Raw genomic sequence first — 25,911 nt, 5'->3', positions numbered from 1 at the left:
TGTTCATTACTACTACTTTGGCATTATGTAGATATAAGTCATGTGAGTGACTGTTAAATTTAAACATGCTAGTTTTAACATTGTCTCCAAAATAATTACTGTGCTATTTAGAATAAATGCCTGGACATTTCCCCTGCATAATTTATATTCTGGATATAAAGCTATTTTTAAAAATCTACTGAAACTAAAAAAAAAAAAAAAAAAGGAGAAAAAGAAGAAGAAAGCTTTCACAGGGCATTCCCTTTCAAAGAAAGATGGCTATATTAATATACTAAAAGCTGAATGCATTCAGCTAACTGTTTAATGAAATGAGTCGATCTGGGCTCTTCGGGAAAGGATTTCTTCCAGTGGCATTGCGGTGCTCACACAGCAAAGGCAGAAGACAATTCCTCTATTCAATTTCTATTGGGTTTTGTAAAAAAATATTCAATTAAAAATGCATTCTTTCTCTAACCTGGGGCTCTCCCATGCATTTTAAACTTCTCTGAATATTTTTATCCTTGCTCATATTAAGAGATTCTATACTAAGGTATCTTTAGTGAAAGCCTTTTCAAGCATATTTTATAGGCACCCCGAGATGCAGTAAAATAACCCATGCCTAAGACTCCAGTCTGATATACCGAATATAACATATGATCTTTGGAATGATAAATTTACACTCACAGGGCTATGAAATACCAACAATTCATAAAAACACTCATGAAATAGTTATGGAAGATTTAGAAATGTAGCACTTAAAAGCATATTTTTAAGGACAATGAAGTGAAAAATCAATACAAAGAGAACCAGGATTTTTATTTTTCATCAGAGTACTAAGGGTACATTGGCACAGAAATGAATCTACACAATTATTCACCACTCATGATATACAAGGCTATCAGCAGTTTCTCAGATATTTAAGAAAATTTCAGTTCCCATGAGAAAATTTTACCAAGGCAAAAAGGTCTCTTTTCACCAATACATGGACATGCTGGCTAAAAGCTAACACAAGTTTGTTTTTGTTTTTGTTTAAATTTTTTTAATGTTTATTTATTTTTGAGAGAAAGAGACAGAGAGACAGAGAGAGAGACAGTGTGAGCAGGGGAGGGGGCAGAGAGACAGAGACAGAATCTGAAGCAGGGTCCAGACCCTTGAGCTATCAACACAGAGCCTGAAGCGGGACTCAGACTCACGAATGCTGAGATCATGAGCTGAGCTGGATGTTGAATCAACTCAGCCTCCCAGGCACCTTCACATGTTTTGAATAAATAGCCAATCATTAATCCAAGAAGAAATCCCATGTCCCAGAAATTAAGAATCTGAAAGTCAGAGTGAGCAGGAGCTGAGGCAAAATGTTAGGTGCTATAAAAACAAAACTTAGGCTAGGATGGCAGGCTTGCACAAGAAGGAAGGGTAAGGGAAGTGGCCTCTTACACATGAGCGGCCAAGGAGTCCCATCAGATGACTCCTTGTGGTCTGAGAGCTAGGGTGGAAATACTAACACAAAGCCAGGATTAGGAAAGGACTGCCTTGGGGCACTTGGGTAGCTCAGTTGATTAAGCATCTGACTTCTTGATATTGGCTCATGAGCTCGAGCCCCACATTGGGCTCTGCACTGACTGAGAGGAGCTTGCATGGGATTCTCTTTCTCACTCTCTCTTTGTCCCTCCCCAGCTTGCTCTCTCTCTTTCTCAAAATAAGTAAATAAACATTAAAACCATTTTTGTTAAAGGAAAGGACTGTCTTGACTGAAAATGGTGCCCAGAGCACTTTATGACTAAGCAGTTGGACTTCTCTCCGTGAGAGTGAACACAGTGTAACTCTCAGAAACTAGAACCCTGGCCGTGGGTACTCTAATGTCTAGTACATGTCTAGGCACACCGTAGGTGGGCAATATTTAGTGAATGAATGAATGAATGCTGTTTTTTTCATACAGGTCCACAGACATGTACCTAACATAATACTGTCTCCAATTTTCTTGAGCACCTACTATGGTCTAGGCATGTTCACTGCTGGGGATACAAACAATGGGAAAAAATGCTCACTCTCATAAAATTCACATTGTAGTTGTCTGAGGATCAACCACAAATAAATACATAAATATAAATATAAAATATGTCATGTGATGACAAGTGCTATGAAGAAAAATAAAGTTGAGTAGGATAGGAATAGAGAAGGGAGCACTATTTTAATAGAGTCAATAGGGAAGGCTTTACTCATGAGGTGACGTTTGAGCAGGCATAAAAAAATTAGAGAGTGGCCATGCAGATATCAGGGAAAAAGCACTTCAGGCAGGAGGAAGAGTGAGGGTAAAGGCTTTGAGGCAAGCTGTATGTGGTTGCTTCAAGAAACAGTCAGGAGAGGGGTGAGGAAAGGAAATGGGACAGGAGATACATTGAGGGAGGTTGTTGGGAGCAGCTTGTATAGGGTTTTATGAGCTCCGTTAAGGACTTTGGTTTTTAGTTTCAGTAACATGATCTTAATTTAGAGGGATCAATAGCAGGTGTGTGGCAAATATCCTAGAGGAAAGACAAGGAATTGTGGGAAGACCAATAAGAAGGCTATGCAGTATGGATGTTGGTGTGAAAATCTTAGATTATCACCATATCAAATCCACTGGTATTAAAAAATAACTCATAATGGCAGAGAAGGTTTATATTAGAAGTATAAAGAAAGATTACCATCAGAAAAGCCATGAGAGCAGTACAATGTATTAGTAGACTAAAAGGATACATAGAATAATCTCAATAGTTTCCAAAGAAGAAACTTACAAAATTTGAGTTATTACATGGAAACTCTTTGCAAGCTAGGAATAGAAGAGAACAATCTTAGCTCGATAAAGAACAACTATCAAAATCCCTCTCAAATATTTTGGTGGCAAAACATTTAGAAGCATTTTGACGAAGTCAGGATAAGAAGGCATGCTGTCAGCCTATTATTCAATATTTTACTGAAGAATTGGGCTGAGGCATTAAAACCAAGACATTTTCAAAAACAGCATAATGATAGGAAAGGATAAAGATGATGGAATACACATCAAGTTCAATAAAATATGTAGACAAACATTAGAATGAAAAAAGAGAGTATAAAAGGGTTTCTGAATACCAAACAATCAGCACAGGGGCCCATGGGTGGCTCAGTGTGTTAAGTGACTGACTGTTGATATCACCTCAGGTCATGATCTCGAGTTTCATGGATTCAGCCCTGCGTGGGGCTCTGTGCTGACAGCGTGGAGCCTGCTTGGGACTCTGTCTCCCTCTCTCTCTGCCCCTCCCCTGTTCACTTGCATGCCCAGGAACACACACTCTCTCTCAAAACAAAGAAACTTAAAAAAATTGGCACAAAAAATAATTCTGTGTATCAGCAATAACCAAAGATGAAATCTTTTAGAAAATAGATACCACTCAAAAAATACAAATACATAGCAGTGAACTTCACTAAAGATGTGTAAGAACTGTATGAAAGAAAAAAATACTGTATGAAAGAAATGACAAAATGCTATTTACTGAAGGACATAATGAATGTGAAAATTTGCTATGGTTATGGATGAAAAGGCTCAAAACTAGAAATATGTCAAATATAACCCTTATTAGTCCACAAATGTCATGCAATTCAAATGGAATTCTTTTTTTTTTTTTTTTTTTACTGTTTAATTTTGACAGAGAGAGAGACAGAGCATGAGCAGAGGAGGGGCAGAGAGAGAGGGAGACACAGAATCCAAAGCAGGCTCCAGGCTCTGAGCTGTCAGCACAGAACCCCATGCGGGGCTCGAACTCACAGACCATGAGATCATGACCTGAGCCGAAGTTGGACGCTCAACCGACTGAGCCACCCAGGCGCCCCTCAAATGAAATTCTTAATAGAATTTTATATAGAACCAGACAAACTGAATCTGAAATCTATATAAGGGGATTATGGTCAAAACTGAGAAAGTAGAACAAAGGATGGGGGTGTCTTTCCTAGCGTATTTTATGACAATATAAAGCTCAGTAATTGGAATAAACTGGTAAAGACCTAATGTTAAACATTTGTGAGAACTTAGGATGTGATAGAGGAATCATTAGAATTCAATTGGAAAAAGAAGGCAGTAGTAAATAAGTGATATTAGCAAAATTGGTCTTCTGTATAAAAAAATGACTTTCATATGAATTCATTTATCAGTTTTCATTTACATGTAGTAATATTTCATAGATAGCTTCTAAAGTATTTTTTCTGTAAGCATTATCCTAAAGAAAAAATGTACCTAAGCTCAAATTATTCAATCTTCTTTAACCAAAGTGCCTTTTATCAGAATTGGGTAAGATCTAAATAGCACTGTGGTAACTGTCTGACTTAATGAAAGAGAGTAACTGAGACTCTGGGGGCATTAGACCAAACAGACCACATGCAAATATTCCATACTATTTCATTATAAGATTCTAATTTCAATGTTGACCTCTCTTTTGATGTTTTATATGTTTTTCTCAGCTATACCATATTTTAATAGTTGAAAAAAGGGAAATGTTTAAAAACAGTATGCTTTTTATTTCAAAAGCCATTCATAAGCAGATCCACTTCTGGTCAATTAACTATAGGAAATGGAAAAATGCGAAGAGCAATTTTCTGTGATTCATAATGACTTAAACACAGACTGATTGATTAGGGTTTTATAAACAAATAATATGATATTAAAAATGTTAATCAAAAAACTCTAACACTAGGACTTTAATATGTAAGGCAGTCCTTGAAGGGAGTAGGTAGGCAGTGATCCTTACAGGTTAGTGTGCAGACTAACCCTTGAGAAGGCTGTTAAAAATGAAGATCCCCATGGGGCAAGGGGAGGGGTGAAGTGGGGTGGAACTCAGTTGGTTAACCTCTGACTTTGGCTCAGGTCACGATCTCAAGGTTCGTGAGTTCAAGCACCCTGTGCTGATAGCTCAGAGCCCGGAGCCTGCTTCGGATTCTGTGCCTCCCTCTCTCTCTGTTCCTCCCCCGCTCACACTCCATCTCTCTCTCAAAAATAAACAAACATTAAAAAATAAATAAAAAACCCTGAAAATCCCCAGAGGCCATCCAAGAGAATTGATTCAGGCGCAGGCAGGTTCTAGAGGCAAGCCTAGGACTCTTCACTAGGAATAAGCCCCTGTTTGACTTTATGCAAGAGCCTTTGGCCACCTTTTGGGAAAGGTGGGGAAGGAGAATCAGGGGATTTGACAGGCACCATTGCCATCTTCCTTTCTCCCTTTCTGCTCGTACAAAGTGAAGAGGAAGGTACTTGAAATGGACATTGGCTGCCGTGAACAGGAAGAGAAATATGAATTCCCTTTATACTCTTAATCTAATCCTAAAGTCCTTTAAGGTGTATTTGGCTATTTATTTGAGGTTCTCTGTTATTTTTGCACACAGTGACTTTGTCCAAAAGATATGGGTGCTTACTTTATAACTTTTCAAACATTATCGCTTGAGTTCTGAATACCAAAACCCATAATTTGGCCTAATTCATAGGGGTGCAGTGATGCTGAAAAGAAATAGCATAAGCAAAATGATATGTGATGCAAATGTAAAGCCTTCATCACTGGATTTTATTTATTAAATCTGGCTTCAATATCTAAAGATAAGTGTCCACACTTTTTTGAATATCAGTAGTTGTTTAAAATCATTTATTGAAACGATTTTATTGAAAAACCATAGTATGAGCTCTAAATAAGAATTGGAATCCTCCAAACTGAACAACGTATTCATGAATCCTTGATTTCTTAATCAGCTAGATATAACCAGAAAGACCCACTTCTTCAGCCAGAACTACGGATACAGTTAATTTCTTTCCTTATGTTTTTGACACCTCCTCTAAAATCTCTCTCTTAAGACATCATTGCGCTAGTTGTCCAAACTTCCGGGGCGTATTCAGCGTAAAGTTGCTGGAGCTGCTTCCGAGCACAAGGTGGGGAGCAGTGGAACATTCTGATGAGTTCACTGGAGGTCCCTGATTCCGTTGCCCTTGCCTCTGTTTCCTCTACAGAGGGTTGCAACTCTAATTTGTTCCTTTGCATCGAGTAAGGACTATCCTTTCTCATTCAATCACTAAATCTTTGTTACATCACAATGCTGTACTTGGGATTCAGACTACAGCTTTTTAAAGTGACATTCATGTGCAGAACACTTCTTTTGTACCCAAATGATGAAACAAAGAGGCTTAAAGGCAGGTCAGAGTTTCTTAGCTGAGCTTCTTGGTCCCAGTCTTGAGTTCCTTCTCCCTTATATCTTGGCAAGATCCTCTTTGCAGTTGTTGGCTGCATTTCTACCAATAACCCTCAGGCAGACCTGAGGACAGAATAAGTTAAATTGAAATCCCTTTCTCTCTAGTAGCTCTATTGGTAGGATGATTTTCTCCCTCCTCCTCTGTGACATCTTGCATTTCAAGAGGGTATTAAGAGTAGCAGCCTTGGGGCGCCTGGGTGGCTCAGTCGGTTAAGTGTCCGACTTCAGGTCATGATCTCACAGTCTGTGAGTTCAAGCCCCGCGTCGGGCTCTGTGCTGACAGCTCAGAGCCTGGAGCCTGCTGTGGGTTCTGTGTCTCCCTCTCTCTCTGCCCCTCCCCTGCTCATTCTCTGTCTCAAAAATAAATAAAAAACATTAAAAAAAAAAAAGAGTAGCATCCTTTATCAAACCAAAAATTCAATGTTTTACATTCTTCCCATGAGTACCTGGGTCCGACTGGCATTTGTAAAATAGGAGGAGCTGGTCCAGTAACTCTTGAAACAAAGAATAAATGCTCCAAGGCTACTTATATTTTCTGAATTCCACTTACACAATGGTTGCAAACTGCTGGTTACCATTTGAAGAAATCCCTTGTTTAGCTTGAGTTGTCAATCTTAGCACAGAATTTTGAAGCGTTTGTGCTTGAAGGCTTTTAAGTGGCATATATGTTCATTTTTCCTTACCTATCCCACTACACCCTGTTACCTTATGTTCACAGTCCTTTTGCAAATGCATATCCACTTAGCCATTTTCCTTCATACACCTCTTCAATATTGGCTCAAATGTGACATTTTTTGTTTAATAAAAAAAGGCTTATCTTATCAGGCACTCTTCTACACAAATAAAACTGTTCCTAGTTGATTCATATATCAAGAGATTTTTTACATTGTTAAATACTATGTTAGGGTTCAGTTATATACTTTAAGATTTATCATTAAAAATAATCTAGATATAGGGGCTCCTGGGTGGCTCAGGGTGGGTGAAACATCCTACTCTTAGTTTCAGCTCAGTTCATGATTTCATGGTTTGTGAGTTCGAGCCCTGCATTGGGCTCTGTGCTGTTCCTGTGGAGCCTGCTTGAGATTCTCTCTCCCTCTCTCTCTTCCCCTTGTACTCTCTCTCTCTCAATCTCTCTCCAAAAAAAAAAAAAAAAAAAACAAAAACAAAAAAACAAAAAAACACTTAAAAAAGAAAAAAATAATCTAGATATAGAAAAAAAGTTCTAGTGGAACACATAATACCTTGTTTATGAGCTTAAAGTATCTTTCTGCACAAAATATTTGCCAGCTTGTATTCTGTTCACGTGCTCCTATGGAAATGATAATGCATTTGATGATGGTGATCATCAGAAATTTAATACCCACATTAAAGGTCATTTCATTTTAATTTAAACTTTTTTCCTAGACTATGGTTATTTCAAGTATGTAACTGAGAATATGAGCTTCTTTGAAATGAAAATATCAGTAAACTAGAAAACATGGACAATAAACCTGTTTTGCATCTGATGAGGCAAAGGCATGACCTCATTGGATTTCCATTTTCTCTTATGCAGAGAGGGGATATAATAGCTCATGCTGATTTTGTGAGCATGATGTGAGAAAAATACATCTTTATGATACATTATTGAATAGTTGAACTTCTAAAAATTGTGTGCAGATTGATTTTTTTCAGGTTGAATTGGAAATGCAGTAGGAAAAATATATTTAGGTAATTTATAGTGAATTCTTTTATGAATGATATTGCTACTTCTTAATGCCTTGTACATTTAGGTTAAGATTTAATATATTATTTTTCTAATAGAAAAAATATTTAACCACACAACAAAATCCTCTGAAAACATTTTGAAAGAAAGCTATAATATTTTTTAGGATATCTTAGCTTTTTTAATTATAGGAAGGTCAACATTCTAACTAAAGTTTTTATAAATAGTTTTTAAATTGTGTAAAAATTTGAATAATTTGCCAACACAATAATTGCCTTTTTTTGTTTCTCATTTTTTCAAATACTTAGGTAAACAAGTTTCAGGTTTAAAAAGACTAAATTTGGAAGCTTTCAAGGATTTGGAATACTGATAATGGTATCATAAAAATGATGGGATAATTTAAAATAAAGTTTAGTATGTAGGTTAGAATTCTAACTTGAAGACAATGATAAAAGTTCTTATCAAATAAATTTGGTAAAACATTAATAATTAACAAACACAACAAACCTTACTATAGGTTGTTTAACAAATACAACATTACCAAATTTTGTGTTTAACGAAAGTTCAGTTTAACGCTAAATGGTACACATTCTCATGAGTGCACTGAAATAATTTATTGCTTATAAATACATTTCATTGTACTATATGGAGTTAGGTCCTTACTAGTCATGTTCATTTCATAATCACTACATCTACATGCAAACTCTGGGGAAGAAAAAGAAAAAAATATATACTAGATGTATATTCATACTTAAATTACACTTAACTGATCCTTGGTTTTTGGGTTTTTTTCCAGCCATGATGTTTATATATTTGCTTCCTTCAAGTTACATGATTTTGAATTTTTATCTATAGCTAGATAGATCCGCCATCTTGGCTCATGAGAATTATGAATCAATTGTAAAGAAAAATGGTGATTTATAATTACAGCTAAGAGAATAAGTTACTTAATCATCAATTAATACATAATCTATCTTTTCCAGTACTCACTGGTTATGTGAGGCACATTCTGTTCTTTTACACAAGACCTCTTCTCAAAAAGAAAACACATAAGAAAAATACATTGAAAAAGTTTTTCTATCTGTAGTCTTTTTTTAAAAAAGAGTTCCATTATTTTTTTTTGCTAGTCTGCAAAAATTTTCCCTATTTTAAAAATCTTTTTCAAAAATTTCAACACACCACCATTTTCACTGTATCCTTAAATATTTTATATGCTTCTATTTTTAATGACACTGTATATTCCCAGGGATAAAAATGCCATTAGCTCAATTGTCTTTTTCCTCTACTTGGTTTATAGTAGAAAGACTGATTTGTCTTTTATAAACATACAAAATGACATTGCTCAGTTTTCTAGGTCTCTTAAGTGGTAATTTTGGGAAAAAATAGTCTCCAACTATCACTGTTGTTCAAAATGACAAAGGTAGAAACAACTGCTTCTGTCCCAAAGGCACAACTGTCCACACTCAAAGTGAATGCCATTCCAGGAATCAATTATGTGTTGAGGAAAAAAAAAAAAAAAAAAACCACACACAAAACACTCAAGGCACTAGAATGTATTTTCAAAGAGGAAAACAAAGATTTCTAGTTTGCAGGTCTTTATTAGAGGAGAAAAACTTAGATTCACTCTTTTCATTCTTTTCTCCTGTTTTTAGATGGCTTTAATCTCACAAATATATAAGCACATTATTTTACATTTACGGTCCAATTTTTTTTTTTTTCCAGTGGAAAACTGTTTCATTACCAGGCAGCAGCCTTCATCTGGCTAAGATGATGTTTACCCACAAATGTTACATTCTAACTCAAATGTCCAAAGTAGAAACAGCTAAGATTTCTTTTGGCCATAGCAAACAATATAAATTTTAAAAGGATTTTTACAACCCATCACAATGAATATTTTTACATGTTTATAGTAGGGAGATTATGTTCCATAATAACCAAACACTGATATTTAAATTCTCCCCTTTTGTTCAATGCAGATAATTCCCCCTAATTTATTAGTGGGGAATTGTTCACATCTGTGAAAGATGTTCCTTTTCAAAGAGAGGGACTGGGAACTCAGCAAACATGGGAACAGTCAGAGGGAGCAGTACTTGGAATCTAGGCTGTTAGTTAGTTCATGTGAAAGCCAATCCCACTGGTATGGATGCAGAATTAAGTCCCGTAAGAGACTGGGAAGAGCCATATGCTTGCCAGGCCCGGGCCAAATGGGAGTTGCTATTTTCACTGGATGAAAGCAAACAAAATTTGAGGCAGACATCAAATCACAGGCTTATAAGGAAGATGACTACTGGGCACATTTTAATATTGTAGTTAGCATGCTGAGCGGCGGCCTTACTCTAGGCACCTCCAATCCTATCATTTGAATGGCCATATTCATTGCAAAGCTCTTAAAACACTACAGGACTTTGAAGGGACTGCTTCTGGGATCAGGTGGTGGAAACGTATTAGACTGAAGTTACTTCAACTCTTGACCTCTCACATAGGGCAGGGACTGACACTACTTCAAACATTTATAAATACTTCAAAATTATTCCTAGAAAAGAATGTAAGATGCACTGAGCAAATCCTGTTATCTGCTAACTTGAACAACAGAATCTTCTAGAGAGAGATTCCATTCTTTTTAAAATCAGCAGATACTCCAAAATGGAGTCCGACCCCAAATTCCTCATGGAGAACACTTTTGACAAGGCTTCTACTGTCTCTACTTAGTAGGCCACGAACATCACAAAACACGCTATCACTGCATGCAGTGTTCAGAACGCAGGTATACAGATGCAGTGACAATCTACATGACTCCATGAGAGGCAGTCTTAGGTCGCATTTTTAGCTGATCACCACTACTCTTCACTAACCCTCAGTGCACCAGCAGCCTAACTTAAAGCCAAGGAAGTAGATTCAAAGGATTTCTCTTACAGCTGAGTCTGGCTTTATATGCTGTTATTTAGTACTTTGAAACATTTTACAGACTCATGTCTACAAGACTCATGCAGGCTCCTATAGTGTGACACTGAAACATTTCAACAGCTTCAGAATAAGGCTCCTGCTTCCTTCTTATCCGTTATCTACCATAGACTGTACTAAATAACTGTTTCCTTTGAGTGCATTTTAATTGTTTATTTCCATCTTAAATTAATCTACCAAATTCTAATTGATTTACTATTTTAGCAAACTATTAGCACTCATGCACTTTTTTGTATAATTTCTAATGTTTACTTATTTTGCAGGAGTCAAGGTGGCATTGAAGCATTGGGTTTGAATTCTACCCCTGCCAATTGCTTGATACGAGATTTCTTCCTCAGCAAGACAACCATAGTAATATATCCTTCTTGGTTCGATGAGGATTCTCTAAGATTAAATGGGATAGCCTATGTCAAGCCCCTAGTATGATTTCAGTTATATAGCAGACCTTGAACATTTGGTAGTTCTCCCTGTCTACTTTTAACTTCCTGAGTTTTGAGCCCTTTCTTCTGAAGATTCTAAATTTCTTAGTGTTAAAAATTAATAATATTGGTAGAAATATCATTCTTTTTTCATGCACATGTTTTCTATATTAATGTCAAATTTATCAATAGGTTCTTTTACAATATGCACTTATATCTTTCAAGATATATGTATGATATATGTACTCCATATGTAAGATATATGTGCTCCAAGATTACAAATATATTCCCTTAGCATTCTAGGGGAATATATTTGTAAACTATTTAATATAACAGTTTTATTTTATTAAGATGTTAGAAATAAAATAAAATATTTTAAAACTTAATAAAATAGTTTTTAAAAAGTATTTTATTAAATAGTTCAATGCTAAACTACTTATATGTTAGATATTAATATTTATATAATTGTATATAATGCTTACATAATTATATAATATGTATTATATATAATCTGTATTATATATAATATGTATTATATATTATGATATATATCTAAGTTTTTATCTAACTTATATATCTAACTTAGATATATATATCTAAGTTTTTACCTTAGATTTTGCACATTTGCATTACTTTTATTCCTAGTTATTTTCTTTAATTCTCTATCATTTTCAATTATGACCAGGGCTTTTTTTTCATTAGGTTTTCTGATATGTCACTATTGATTTTAGATAGGTATACTTCATCAAGTTAGGAAACTTTCTTTCTGTCTTATGTACTTACCAAATTAAAAAATGCCATTTTTAATAAATGGACTTTTTGCATTTGTTAAAATAATTTTGTGGTTTTTTTTTCTCTTTAATCTTTTAAAAAACAAATTAATTAAACCATTTTATAGTGTCAAACCTTCCTTGCAGTTCTGATGTCAAGCAACTTTTAATACACTGCTATATTTAATCTATTAAATTTTTATTTTGAAGTTTTGCAGCTATACTTAAAAGTCAAGTTGGCCTATGGTTTTATTTTTTGTGCCATGTTTGTCTAGCTGAGGGATCAAGATTATAAAATTATCTTAGAAAGATACAGAAAGGTTTCTCCATTTTTTCCCCCAATGCTGTGCAAGCGAATTATCTCTAAAAATTTCTAAAAGTTCTAAAATCTCTACAGAATTATTCAGTGCCTATCTTAAATTCTATTTTAACTTGTCACCTGTACCTTTATTTGCTAAATGTAACAACCATCTCTTAGAACAAACAATACCTGGCACAGAGTAAACACTTTGTAATTGTGAATGGCTCTATGATTTTATTGCTTTGAGATCAGAGAATTTTGCCTGTTGAGATTTCTTTTGTGGACTGAAAAATGGTAGTTTCACGAGTGTTCCCTTGACTACAAAGTTCCCTATATATTTACTATTTATAAAACCAATTTTGAAAGTTGTGCTTTTGAATTTTTTTCTGTTTATTTTTGAGAGAGAGAGACAGAGCGGGGGGGGGGGGGGGGAGGCAAAGAGAGAGGGACACACAGAATCTGAAGCAGGCTCCAAGCTCTGAGCTGTCAGCACAGAGCCTGACGATGGTCTAGAACCCACAGACTGTGAGATCATGACCTGAGCGTGTCGGACTCTTAACTGACTGAGCCACCCAGGTGCCCCAGTTGTGCTCTTGAGTTCTAAGCAGCTTTAATTATTTTTAGTTTACGTGATCTGTCAATTTATAAGGAAGATATATTAAAATCTCTGACTATGATTGTGCACTTACTAATTTCACTTATTTATCTCTCTTTTTATTTTATATATTTCTGCTGTTAAGAACTTGAACTATCAAGAGTATACATTATTTTTATATTGTTCCTTTCATCTCCATATAATTCTTTTTCCTTTCCATGCTTAGTCTTGATTTCTACTTTGCCTGATATTGATATTTTTAAATCTGCCTTTTTTGTTAGCAATTTTCTGTTATATTTTTGTCCATTATTTCTCTTTTCAGATATCCTTATAGCACGTTGCCTTAGAGCTTTTGTAAACATCACACATTTAGATATAGATTTTGTTTGTTTTTACCGAATTTGAAAAATCTCTTTCAGTAGAAGCACATATCTCATTTACATTGTGCTGTCACTAGTGTCTGGACTTTTCTTGCCATAGTTAAAAAAAAAAGTTTATAGTTATCAAATCTTCTATCGTATATACATATTCCCTGTCTTCTTTCAATATTTTTTTCTAATATGAATTATTTTTGTTGGCATAAGCTTCTAGTTTCAGACAGCTGTCTCCTTTACAGTTTTTGAGAAATGTTCTGCTGTCTTTTTACATCTATTTTTTTTTTAACTAAAGGCTATCTCAATCTCATTTCTGTGGAATTAAATTTTTTACTTCTGTCTCTTCATATTTTGAGGACTTTCAAATTTTCTTTTCTCTTTTGCGTTTTTCCAAGTGTTTCCAGGCACTTGTCCTTTTGATTTATTCTGCTTAGCACTACATGGTCCATTTTAAATGGAAAATTGATGTATTTTTTCAGCTTTCAGCATCCCCTAACTTTTTAGGTGGTTAACTTTTAACCTTTTAACTTTGATGGTTTCCTCACATGGGTTGACTCTTCTGGATTTTTCTGTCATATTTCTTTCCCTGCCGCCTGTCTGTCGTGTTGGGCCGTACTATAGGAGAATTCACTGCCTTAACAGGCTAGCACTATAGTTTACTTTTCCAGCATAATTATGCAGCTATTCAGTCCATCTCTCTCTGTCTCTGTCTGTCTCTCTCACTACTAAAAACCACTATTTTTTATTTTCAAGATTTATAACTCAGCCTGTTATTTTTCATGGTTAAGACAGCCTCTCATATCCCTATGAAAATATTTATGATTCTTTAAATTATTTGTTGCTTCCTTTTATTACAGTTTTTCTTCAAACGTTTTGTGATTTTTGATAGTATTCTTATGTGTGCATTTGAGAAGACCTGTCTGTGAGAGTTAATTTTGATTATCATTGCCAGCGTTTAGAGATCGTGCATGTGTGCATACATGTGTGCGTGCACATTTACTGCTTTAGCTGTGGATAATTTTTCTCTCATGGCTTAGCACAAGAGAGGAGGGTGGAAGGAATCACCCTGGCAGGTATGTTTGCACCGTAATAATTGCCTCAGCTTCTTTTCTTGGGCCTTCTGTCCATGCCTCTGCATCTGGAGCAGCACCTTCCTCAGAGCAGGCTCTCCCACACTTGAGGGTCATGGTTTTTCCTGCCATCCCTGACTTGTGTAGGCTAGTCTTCATCTTCTGGGGCTTGGACATATTACCACCAGGAGAAAAATCAGGGAATTTTACCAAAAGGATCCAGGAGAATGGCTATTGGCTAAAGACCCAAGAAGGTGTCCCCTATAGAGCTACTTTATCTAAAAATTTCACTAACGCGACACTTATTTTATTCTCCTAAATACAAATTATTATTATTTTTTAACTGGTAAAATGCACATGGTTTAAAATTCAAGAAGTGTGTGCAGCGAAAATTAAGTGTCCCTCCTAACCTATTTCTTAGCCAGTTAGTTCCCCTCCCGTGATCAAGGATCCTTACCAGTCTTTGGACACCTCACTTTTTGATAAGGCTAGGTAAGACAAGTATTCCTATGTTTGTCATTCAATTATACAACAATGGTTTTTCAACTCATTGGATATGCAGATTTTTGTTCCTTGCTTTAGGCATGCGAATTCCTAAATCACATGAGATGTTTAGCATCTGGGTGACTCATACCTATGAACCCTAGAAAACTGATTCCACAACTTATAATGGTTAATATGGTGCATGGTCCTTTGTCGATCATAAAACCTGCCAAGTATTCCCTTGCTATTATTTTCTTGTGTACCGCAAAGAAATGGGGTGAATGTTCCATGGAGGAGCATAGAAATACCCCTCTTTCTCCAAAGTCCAGTCCAGGCTCCCCAAGTTGTAACAGCAGGAATAGGGCAACTGTTGGGACTCCTACCCCACCCACTCTCCATCATCCCCCTTAGATGTGTCCCTAGTCTATTTGGTTTCCCTGCACTTCTGACCCTCAGAGGAGTCTGTGATACCTAAGACTTTATCTGCCCCAGTATCGTCTCTGATTTAGATCTGCTCTTTAGACCAAATTGCAACTAGGTTAGCCTCCAAAGAGGAGAAAATATAACATTTTAAAAACTCTGATCTACAATAAGAACTACACTTCATATCTTTCTCACATATACACATTTGAAACAAAATGCTAACAATTCTTACCCCTATTATCTATAATGCAATGTCATTTTAAAGTATTATTTTTCATTTTAAAAATGTTATGATCAACTCAAATGGATTTCATTACCCACTAATGCAAAGTTCCCTGAAATTTGAAAAATACTACCTAACGACAATAAGCATCTTGTCAAAGACATCCCTCCTGTAGCCATAAAAAAGAAATTTCTACCATTTCATATAATTTACCACAAGACAGATATTTTTATAAAGTGACTATTTTCATTTATTTTGATTCAGACCTAGACTTTTCTGGAACAATATTATTCCAGCTGACAAATCTGGTCAGTGCTGGTCCACCAGTACTTACAACGTTTACTAATCCTGAACTAGGTCCAGTCTTGGTATGTGCCAGCGATCAGGGACCTCCACCAAATCACTTCCCTTTGCTTTGTTGTCCAATGACAATTTTTCATTATTTTCCTTCCGCTTGGAATTTTTAAACTCCCATTCGTGTTCTCTCAAGACTACATATTTTTTGCTTTTACCTCAATTTGGAATCTGTTTTATATATTTGTGGATAGATCCCTTAGTTCTCTCTCCACACTGCACCCCACCCCCACCTATGCCTAACACAGCTGCGTTGCAATATTATATTTTTCCAGTAGACATATTCAACACATGATTAAGTCATTCAGAGAATTCCTTAAGTCTTAAGCTTTGGTTTATTTTGTAGAATATTTTCTTTATAATTACTGTGATTTTTTTAAAAAAAATGAAGTTCATTTAGAGAGCTTTAGCATGTATCTGTTTAAAAAATATTTAATTTTCAAGTACAAACTTTTAAAATCAGGGCTTTCCAAAGTTATTAGCACTTACAGTATATCTCTGTCCAGTGGAACAGATGTTGCCTGTATCTACAAATATTTCAAAAACAGATTGAAGGCATGCAATATGCAATTCCTTTTGGCACGACTCATGTACATTTTGCCAGAAAACATTTGAACAGATTTTATATCTTTCTCCTCATTATCTTTGAAAAATATACAAACTCACACACATTTTTGCAAGGTGTCTGTTATGAGTTACTTGCTGTGAAGAGTACCTTTTAAACAATATGCCTCTCGACATCAAAAAAATTTTGACTATATAAAACTTGGAAAGTTGAAGAAAAGGTCATGTAAACTGTAATTGTTAATAGTAACATCAGACAAGTGTATCTTAATACAAAATATTTAGCCTGGTAGGTGCATATAATTAAACTCTTTGAGAAAAATTAACAGCACCTACACTATAACACATTTCAGAGAGATGGTACTTGATTTAAGAATAAAAGCTATCTGCAATCGTTATTTTTCCTGTCTTATCATCTAATTATGTTTCAGAGTCCAGTTAAATTCTATCTTTTGACATTTCTCAAAGCTCTTGGTTCTCACGTCTCTTTAAACTGTTTATTCTACCCGGAATATTCTTTTTCCCTTATCTTCACTTAGAGTGTGCAGAGTTTGGGGAAGTTTCATGTAGTTCACGGTGATGAAGGGACAAGGTACAGCATTTGAAGGTCTGCCAGGAGATAAGGCTGGGGAGGTGGACAGGAGCCAGATAACTGTAGAGACCCATATACAATGCTAATTTTAGGAGTTTACAATTAGCACTGAAGATTTGATAAAAAGCACAGGAGGATTTTAATCAAGGAGATAAATGACAGGATTAGAAGTACATTTTATATAATCAAATCCAGATACATCATGTAATATGAATTTAAAAGAGGAAAGCTGGAAGCAGAATAGCCAGTTAGGAGTTTGCTACAATAGTTGAGGCATGGAATGTTTACAATTAGAATCAGTGAACCCATCGTGCTGCACATTCCTGTGATTTGTGGTTACTGTGCTTAATTGAAAGCTTTCCACTGTGTGTTTTCCATGTTCCCAGCGCCATGTTGAAAAGGTTTCTCTCCTGCACCCACCACCTCCCAGACCTTGCACATTACCTTCTCTGACGCCTATCTTATTCAGTCTATCTCTCCCACATCTTTATCTTCTGCACAGACTGGCGATCCTGTTCCCTGGCTTTCACTGAAAACTGGTTTCTTCAGCATCTGTTTAAGTGGGTGCCACCCACTTCCCACACAAAACTAGGGTCAAAATCCTCATTCCTCAATGCCATATCCAGACTTTTATGACTCCTCATCTTACTCTTTCTTGGAGGTTTGTGATGCTTTTAGGGTATCACCTTTCATACCTTTTTTGCTCTCATAAGTTTTCCAGTCACTATTTTTCATTCATCACATATTTTGGCACCTGATGCATCTTTCTTTCTACCCCTGTTCCTATCTGGAGTAGCTTCAGGGATCATTGGGTCTCCCAGCAAACAGCTTAGCTTCCCATTAGCTTGGCTTTTCCTACACCAACAGTCATCATACCCGTTCCATTTCAGAACACCATGTCCACATCTCCAGCCCAGACCCTGTTTTCATCCAACAGAGCCCCTTTCTGAAATAGTCACAACTGCTTTTGTACCACAAAGTCTTATCTTTCTAGTTCTTCTCACCAGTATTTCCACAACCTTATTGGGATCTGTAATTTCTTACTCCCTGTCTTTTGATCTACAATTCCCTCATATTTTCCACTTCCTTTTCTGTCCAAGCTCCAATGTTTAAACCCCATTCTTGCCATATGTCTCAACTCTGGCCACTTCCCCTTCCCCTGCTTCTACCAACAAAACCAAAGTTTAAGCCTCTTTCATTGGGCTACTTTCCTGGGCTACTAAGCACTACTGGAGAAAATTAGCACAAATAACAGATTGATAGTCTGGCAAATGAACAGTTTCAGTAACAACTGGGTCCTGAAATCTGCCTGGAAAATTTTCTGACTTTCTCTTGCTTCCCTTTTTCAATTTCCACAGCTTTTTCAAATTTTCTTTCTCCTGAAAGCTTTGATCTCTCTCTGTTTCTCTCTTCACTTAAAGCACATAATTTACAAAGAAAATAGACAACAACAGATGGATGGAACTTTCCTCAGACTCCTCCCTCTGTATATTTGCAAACCTTCCAACTCCTGCCCCCTTCTCTTGCCTCTCTTCCCTCCGTCATGGTGGAGTAGATGTTCCTCCTTCTGATCAAGGACCTCTCTGCTTCTGTGTACTAGAGCCGTCTTCTCCCACCTCATCCTTACCTCTTTGGTTGGTCGGCCATCCATCTTTTTTCTCAAGATCTATAAGCACCCTCTCTGGAAGATTTCTTCCCATCAGCACAACCATGGTTAAGTCTTCACTATCACATCAACAAGCAGCCAAACTTCTTCCCCCATCCATCTTTCTCTACCATCTTTATCTTTTCACAAAAAAATGACTATAAATCCTGTCTTCCTTTTTTTTCACCTTCTATTCATTCTTCAGCCTAAATGTAATCCAGCTTTTGTTTCTAGAATGCAAGCGAATCTATGCTTGTTAAGATAGTTTGATGCTATATAAGCCCCTATTTTACTTACCTCTATCACTGCATTTTAAACTGGTGTCTATTTTTTCCTCTTGAGATGCTCTTTCCTTGCCTTCCTCTCCCCCACGTTGGCCTATGTGACATTGCAGTCTCTGATTTTTTCCCCCTAACTCTCTGGCTGTTGCTTCTCAGATTCCTTCATGAGCTATTTTTCTGTTTTCCTTTTAAAAGGTGTCAGGTCATCAGAGTTCATCTTCAAACTTATAATGACCACAGCAATAGTAATAATAGCTAATATTCATCAAATTCTTACTTGTATTAAATGCTTTTTAGAGATGATATTTGATTTTTTATAAAACCCTATAAGGTATAAAACCCTATTAATATGTCACCTGATGGAGAAGTTAAAGATCCTTAGGATGGCCCCCAGGCTAGCAGGTAGCAAAAGCAAGATACCAAAGATACCCAAAGCAAAACCGAGTTACTCAAATCTGACTGAACAGAGACTGTCCCTTAATTGCTTGTTGTGTGTTCTTACCCTTGGTGATCCCATTCACTTGCATGTAATCCCCTGCCCAATGCTCGTGCTTCTCAAATCTAGTGCTCCTTCCCAAATATGGTTCCTGAAGACCAAGCCCCTATGTCCCACTGACTGCTGTTTTGCACAAGCAAGTAAACACCCACATTTCTCAAACTAAACTCTGCATCCCATCACTCCCTGCCCTTGCAAAATTTTCTTCTTGTTTGTCTCATTTTGGTCAATGGAGACCACAGTTCACGCTCTCCACCAGGTCAGAACCTTGCTTTCATCCTTGACTCCCCTCAATCCTTAACCTCCTATTTCCAGTTAATTGCTAAGTCTTCTTACTTTTGCTTGTTTAACATTTCTGGTCTCTATATGACTTCTCTTCAGTTCCACTGTCTAGATCATTAAAACAAGCAGAGGCTCCTTGCTACCAGTGCCTCTGCCATTCTAATCTGCTCTTCACAATGCCACTTAATTCAGTTTCTTAAAGTGCAAATTTGATCATATCAACTCCTGCCTTTAAAATCTTCAGTGCCAGAGAGGAGGTGGGTGGGGAGATGGGTGAAACAGATAAAGGGAATTACAAGTATACTTATCTTGATGAGCACTGAGAAATGCATAGAATTGTTGAATCACTATGTTGTACGCCTGAAACTAATATAACACTGTATGTTAATTAAATTTCAAGAAAAATCTAAAAGTTAAAAAGCAGTTTGATAGAATTTTCTAGTGAAACAAACAAACCCTTCTAGTGGCTTGTCACTGACCTCCAAACTCCTTAGGATGGCATTAAAGGCTTTACGACCTGCCTTCTACCTACTGTTGTAGTCTAACTTTCTACAGTTACCTACCTCACATTCTATAATCCAGCCATATTGCATTATTATCATTTCCTTAAATGTGCTGAAATGTGCTGTTTTTTCTCTTGATTCTGACCTTCTGTAAATAATGATGTAATCTTACCTATGCCCAGAATGTTCATCATTCTCATAGAAATTAGGTTTCAACATATACAACATCTGTTCTGGAAAGTGGTTTCTAATAACCCAAGGCCGAGCAGGTGCCCCTCTGATGTCTGTCCATAGAATATTGTGCTTATCTCCACTTGAGCACATACCACAGTGTGTTATAAGTATCCATTTATTGTTTGCTCCAATAAGACATAAACAATTTGAGGGTAGAGGTGGTATTTGAACCTACAGTGTATGGCACTATGTCTAGCATATATCAAGTGATCAACAAATGTTTATTGAATTAATGAATTAATGACTGTCTACAAGTGTCACTCTAAAAAGCAGAAGCCATCTGTTGTACTTGGAAACAGATAATCTCTGCCAGAAAACCTTCATTAGGGTTGAGCAGGTTAGAAATGAATGGGGAATGAGGAAATAGAAGATTAGACTTCTCATTCGAGAAGCTTAGCTATTAGTTTAATTCATAGGAGCAATGGTAAATAAATAACCCACAGGAATAACCTTTTAAGAGTCAGGCAGGATTTATAGGAAGAAGGTTTAAAAGCTTGACTAGAGGGTATAAAAGGAGATGAACACCACATGGTGAGACATACCATATTTCTGGCTAGGAAAACAATATTGTAAGATAAAATTATTTTCCTAAATTAACTTACAGTTTCAATGCAATGTAACACAAATTTTCCATTGATTTTTTTTATTATGAAAATGATTCATATTTGTGGGGGAAAATCCAAACCAAGTCTCTCATTCTCTTACTTTCTCTTGAGTGTGTGTGTGTATGTGTGTAAGTACTCACACATGAATATATATTTATACACACACACACACACACATATATGATAGTCGTTTTTTTTTTTTTTAACACATATGGACTCTTTCTTTATGTACCCTCCAACAACTATTTTATTTAACTTAGCAGCATAACTTGGATATCTTTCTACATCAATACATATGGATCTACCTTATACATTTTTAAACTTCTAAAATTGAAATTTATCATACATACAAGAATACAGAAATCATCCCTCCCTCATGTCCCTTTCCAATCATGACTCCCTAAATGTAAACACTATTATGACTTTTTTTCAGCACCTATTAATGTTACCCATTCTTGAACTTTATGTAAATGAAATCACACAGTATGTTATTACTGTGTCTGGTTTCATTCTCAATATTTAGGAGTCATTCAGTAGTTTGGCTTTTCATTGCCATATTACATTACATGACTATTACATGACAATTTACACATTCCTCCTTTAGTAGATAATTGTGTTATTCCCAGACTGAGAATATTATGAATAGAGATGCTGGGAACATTCTTGCATGTGTCTTTTTATGAACATATGTATATATATCTGTTGAATATATACCTAGGAGTTGAAGAGCTAGGTGATAGCGTATTCACATATTTAGTTTTAGTAGATACTGCCAAAGAGTTTTCTAAGATGATTATAGCGGTTTATTCCATAGCGGTATATTCCAGGGTGTATACCATAATCTTTTTAAAGACCTAGAGTATCGCATTGTGTAAATACATTGTAAATGTATTTAAAATTGGTTATTTTCATTTTTTTACTAGTACAAACAATTTTTAAATAAACATTTTGTGTAGGTATTTTTGTTAACTCATGTGAGTGTTTCTTTAAGCATGTCAATAAGATAAAATCTAAAAAAAAATTGAGAACATAATTTTAAAGCTCGCTTGAAAAAATTAGTTTTTCCAAAATAAAATTAGGGAATAATATCTTTTAAAAAGCTGAGTAAAATTAAAATGTTTTATAAAAGTTGTAATCCTTAAAGCTGTAGCCATGGGACAAAAAAGAACATGTGCATTAGTGAATAGGAATGATAGCTGTATCAGTTAGCTCCAAAGAGGAAAAGTGAAATTAAACTGAGTATTTAAAGCAGAGGGAACTTAATGCAGGCAATGGGTTAAGCTGGTGATAAAAGGGTCTGAGAAGCCACTCAAGAGGAACAACACAGCAACAGCTGCTGTGCCCCTAGGCTGGAAGAGAAGCACAAGAAGGGGGCAGAGTTCCTAGAGCTCAGGGCTGGGTCAAGTAGGGAACCAGGTAAGATCGTGGGATGGCTGTCTAAGCAGGGACAAAGTGCTGGAGAAGTGGAGCCTCTGCCCAAGGTACCACCTGAAGCAGAAAGAGGGGAGAGATACGTTGGCTCCTCTTTTCCTCTGGTCAGTGCCTCCCACCAGAAGTGCTGATGGTCTGTTATTAAGGAGTGTGGAAAGTCTCTGAAGGTCAGCTTACTTGAGATGACAGAGCAGAGCAGCAGAAGGACAAGGAGGCCAGCAGGATGGCAGAATAGAATATAAAATAAAGATGACATCACAAATCAGGCCAGACAGGAATGATGGTTTAATAAATGCTATTGACATCATTATTACCCTGTTATGAAATTGGACTTTTCACCTCCTACCATAGCCCCAAATAAATTACAAGGATGTGTAGCATTAAATGTAAACAGCTGAAGTCTCTATGAAAAAGAAAATTATGCATATTTTCAGGAATGGGGATGATTTACAGTGCATAAAAACAACAGAATAAATCTAAAAGAGGGGCACCTGGGTGGTTCAATCAGTTAAGCGTCTGACTTCGGCCCAGGTCATGATCCCACGGCTCGTGAGTTCAAGCCCCGCATTGGGCTCTGTGCTAACAGCTCAGAGCCTGGAGCCTGCTTCCAATTCTGGGTCTCCCTCTCTCTCTGTCACTCCCTCACTAGTACTCTCTCTCTCTCTCAAAAATAAATAAATATTAAAAAAATTAAAAAAAAGAATAAATCTGAAACTATGATGATTTAAATTTAAAATAATAACATAAATAAAATTATAAGGTATATAACACAGTGGGAAAATTACTGGTACACATATGAAAAAGGGTTAATACTGGTAAAGTCTCATAGATACATAGAAAAGTGGGCAAAATATACTAACAGATGTTTCATAAAAGAAGACAAAAATACCAGTAAACAAAGATAAAATAATATTTAAATTTCTAATAATCGAAGTCATACAAATTTAAGTAAATATATATTTATTTGTCGATTAAAGTGACAAATACTATAAAATATTGTTAATCCCACAGTGTGGGAAAAGTGTATTCTTCAACAATAAATGGATTAACATGCTGCCATTAAAATTATTTTTTGAGAAATACTTGACAAAGATAATATTCTTTTTTTTAGCTTTGTTTTTAATGTTTATGTATTTTTGAGAGACAGAGAGAGACAGAGTGCCAGCGGGAGAAGGGCAGAGAGAGAGACAGACAGACAGACAGAATCTGAAGCAGGCTCCAGGCTCTGACCTATTAGCACAGAGCCCGACATGGCACTTGAACCCACAAACCAGGAGAACATGATCTGAGCCGAGGTAGGATATTTAACCGACTGATCCACCCAGGTGCCCCAATAATATTTTTTTTCTGATAATATTCTTGATATAATAAGATGAAAACATTAGGATTTAAGCAATATTAAGCTTAAGTTAAATTTTGGTTACAAACTAAAACAACCCACACATACAAACACATATTACTAGAAAGAATATATCAAAATATGGTAAAGAATGAACTGAAATAATCATTTCTGGACCATGGGATTAGAGTAACTTTTATTTAATTATACATTTCTGCATTTTTCAAATATTCTACAGTGAACCTTTATAATCTAAAAAAAGCAGTGACCATACATATCAATACAGTGAAGTCAAAAGATGGTGAAGAACGCATTATTTGCCAAGAGGAGGAGATTTATGCAAATTTGCAGACTGAAAGGAAAGAGCCAGTGGAGATGAACCAATTGTAGATTAAAAGGTCTAAACTTGCTGAAGGAAGGTCTTGGAGGAGACTGGTTGAGCTCCAGAGCACGGATGGGGGAAATCAGGATTGGATAAGAGTGTATGAGGAAAAAAAAAAGCCTTAGGAAGGAAGCAAGACAGAGAACCAGACCCTGAGGGAGTTCACACTCTATGACCTTGATTTTCTCTCTGCTGAGAGTGAGGAGTAAGGGTTGAATAGTATATATTTATAGAATTGTGGAGATTCTGGAAATTTGCTCAGGAGAACTCATCGCTAAAGAAAATGAAAGGATTTAACAGGTTGTCCTGAAAGTCTCTTTGAGATAAGACATCTTAACTTTGTAATGGTGGCATGGTTCTCTACAATTATGTGAGATTTTCCACCAAGGATATGTATTTTTAAGGACAAAAGCCTTGGAAGTTTGGGATGTTTCCTAGTTGAGAATTTGCAGAGTAGACAGAGGTAAAAGACAGAAAGGTTAGGAGATCTTAGGAACCGTGAAAGCACAGTCTGCACCGGATCTACACTGATCAGGAAAGGAAGGAAACCTGGAGTGGGGGTGTGGGACAGGGAGAGTGGGTCTTTGGAAGCACATTCCCTCAGTGGGCAAAAGAGGAGTGAGAATACATTATCCACCTTAACTGAGCACCCAAAGCCTTTGGATCAAACTTTTGGCATTTACCGCACTCTGCCTTGTGTTTTAGTTGATTGTACTTTTCTTTTTTTTAAACCACACCCCACTCTCATATGTGGCTGTGTATTCCTGAGGCACCTACCCAAGTGCTCTGCACTTGGCAGCCGTTCAAGTACTGTTGTTGGAAGAGTGAAGGCAACCAAATATGTTAATTTTTGGCATCATGGCAAGTGCTTTGGTTAAATTTAGAACTACTCTTTTGAAGATCGTGTAGTCAAAAGTATTTATTAAATTGGCAACAGTGCTTGCCAGCAACATCAATATGGTGCGCCTTGGGAAGAAGCCAATGGAAGGTGTTACTGGGACTATAGCAAGCTCAGGGCATCGAATTTAATTGCACTTCAGAAAGCACAATCTTTTTAAGCTTCACACTAATGGTGAAAAGACCTGTTTCACATGCAGGCACAGCTTGCTCTGGATTGACTATCTTGCGGTTGCAGGAATGATAACTGTGAATGTTCCTTGCTCAAATAGTATCTAGTCAAGGGGTGACAGGAAACCTTTTGCTTTTCCCTAAAAGCCTGGTTTCAGAAAGTGAATCTTCCTAACACTACATTTCCAGGGCATACTCTTCTTACTGTATACTCTTCAAGGCCTTTCCTGTTGATTTCCCCTAACTTAAGTAGAAACTCACAAGATCTAAGTCTTTATTTTACAGGAAGAGTAAAGATGAGGAATGTATCACTCTGGTCGTGGTGAGGCTTGGGGGTTGGGAGGGAAGAAGAACTACAATTCCTCCTTTTGGTAATCTTAACTGTAGTTTTACACACACACACACACCCATGCATGAGTACACACACACACACACACACACACACACACACCCCTAAATTCACTCATGCACACTCAGTCACAAGCTCAGTTACTTGCTCACTCACTCATGCAAACGTCTCCAATCTTATTTCCAGTTGGATGTTAAAATCACAACTCCACTGTTTCAATTTTTAGTGTTTTCAAGGCTCTTTCTTATA

Source organism: Acinonyx jubatus, chromosome C1, assembly GCF_027475565.1.
Source record: "Acinonyx jubatus isolate Ajub_Pintada_27869175 chromosome C1, VMU_Ajub_asm_v1.0, whole genome shotgun sequence".
In the NCBI taxonomy this organism is placed as follows: domain Eukaryota; kingdom Metazoa; phylum Chordata; class Mammalia; order Carnivora; family Felidae; genus Acinonyx; species Acinonyx jubatus.
This window is presented reverse-complemented; position numbering follows the sequence as displayed.